At 30.7% G+C, this 2,222-nt stretch overlaps 1 non-coding gene across 1 annotated transcript; it reads left to right on the top strand.

The window, feature by feature from the left end:
• The first annotated feature begins 916 nt into the window (after positions 1 to 916).
• Positions 917 to 1,023, top strand: LOC124892557. Its single transcript, XR_007050317.1, has one exon. It is a non-coding gene; the product is annotated as a small nucleolar RNA R71 (small nucleolar RNA).
• Positions 1,024 to 2,222: the final 1,199 nt, after the last annotated feature.

The raw sequence follows: 2,222 nt of genomic DNA, 5'->3' as shown, positions 1-2,222 counted from the left end.
CTTCTTCTCCACTTGAATTTTATCACTTGTAGCTTTTTATTTGAACAATTTATCCTTATTAGCCTTAGGATCATCATTAGTAGCTGTGGGACTAACCTGCTCAAGTACTGCCTCCTTTAATTGTAAGCCACTCCTTATTGTAATTGTATTTACCTGCTTTGGATTTGCCTCTGTATTACTAGGTAAGCCTCCTTGAGGTCTTGTGTTTTTTGCTTCTGCAATCTAATCGAGTTACAACCCTAAATTCCTAGTGATCAACTGTTGACTCTTTAAATCTGCTGCAAACTGTGCTTGATTTGCTAAATGCTGCATTATCATCTCCTCTATATTATTTATTTGAGTAGTATTCTATTATTTTGAACCTGCTATTGATTCTATTGCACTGTCCCTTTATACTGATTATTATTCTGTGCTTGATTTCCACCCTATGAGAAATTAGGATGATTTCTCTAGTTGGGATTATATGTGTTACCATAGTTCTGGTGTCCTGGACGATTAGCATTTCCCATATAATTGACAAAATTTGGATTAATCGCACAAGTATCTGCCGCGTGTTCACTACTTCCATAAACCTCACACTAAGAATTCGCCTGTTGGACTACATTGGTTATAGCTGCTGCTTGCGGAACCCCCCAACTTTATGTTGTTCAACTGAGTAAGCATCTGATTTTGCATTGCTGCAAGTTGGGTTAATAATGTTGTGAACTGATCTACCTCTAACATACCAGCAACTTTCTTAGGAGCACTCCTCAAATCAGCATGACATTCAAGATTCCCTTGTGAAATCCAATTTAGCAGTGTGTACAATTCATCATAAGTCTTCTCAAAAGCTTTCCCACCTACTGCTGAATCCAAGAGAATCTTGGTATTTGGCTCTAGCCCCTCAATGAAAGTATGAACAAGGACTTCATTAGACTGATGATGGTAAGGATAATTTTTTAGCATACTTTTAAATCTCTCCCAAGCTTGGTAGATATTTTCTCCTTCTTTTTGTCTGAAATTCAAAATCACACTTCTCAAATATGCAGTCTTCCCAGATGGAAAGAATCGAATAAGGAACTTCTAAGCTAGATCTTCCCAAGAAGTGATGGAGAGTGGTGGATCAGTATGTAACCACGTTTTCTTTTACCTAATTAAAGAAAAAGGAAAGAGTGTCAGTCTGACATAATCAGTATTTGCCCCTGCAGAAATGTAAGTATCACTTATTTCCAGGAAGGTCTGTATGTGCTGCTGCAGGTCTTCATGTGAAAGGATAGAAAATTGCCCAGCCGAATTCAGTAACTGCACCATATTTTGCTTTATCATTGACAATCCATTTTTTTAAAAAAAAAAATTGTTACATAAAAGTCATTTAACTTTAAAGACTACTACAGAAGTGTTCTATCTTTAAAACTTATCACCCAAAAATTATTTCATAATTTACTCTACTAATGCGTATATTAATGTTAAGAAATAGTCAAATTATATTTTCTTTAATATTAATGATATTACATTGAACTTATTTAAAGAAATCAAATTAAGGAAAGCAACTGTCATATGCCCCAACAAGTTGTTTGTTAAGAAGAAAAATATAAGGAATATTTCTAATATCATCCTAAATGCCACAAGTTTTTTTGAACGTCTTTTTATATTTTCAATATGGCATATCTAAATTGAGGTGAAATTTACTTTTTTGTTAACTTAGTGAAAATTGAACGACCTTTATATTAATAAAAATAACTTTTATATAATAATTTTAAAGTTGAATGAAATTTAGGCAAAAATAAATATATAATAATAATAATAATAGATGATATTCTACAACAAATTTTAGAATAAGATAACATTTGTATAACAATTAAAAAAGTTATATGATAAATTCAATGTAATAAAAAAAAAGTCTTAATGAATTATTTTTTATGACTTTATATATAACAAAATTAGTCTTAAAATTTTTATTATAAAAAGGGAAAAAACGAGATAGAAGATCAAGGAGCAAAAATAGTTGATGGGAGAAAATGAGAAGAAAGTAAAATAATGTGGTGGAACCCGCCTTATAAATTTAATTAAATAACTCTATTAATGATAGCTATGACTATTATTTCCCAACATAAAATTTTGACTTTTAACTTTAGCGAATAACAAAGACTTTAACTTCTGGTAATTAAAAATGACGAAAAACAAAATTTATTTGAAAAAAGAAAGGTTGTTGCTGTATTTTTTTTATTTTTTATTTTATAATT

Source organism: Capsicum annuum, unplaced genomic scaffold, assembly GCF_002878395.1.
Source record: "Capsicum annuum cultivar UCD-10X-F1 unplaced genomic scaffold, UCD10Xv1.1 ctg4853, whole genome shotgun sequence".
Lineage (NCBI taxonomy): Eukaryota > Viridiplantae > Streptophyta > Magnoliopsida > Solanales > Solanaceae > Capsicum > Capsicum annuum.
Note: the sequence above shows the minus strand (reverse complement) of the source record. Positions and strands in the feature narration are given on the sequence as shown.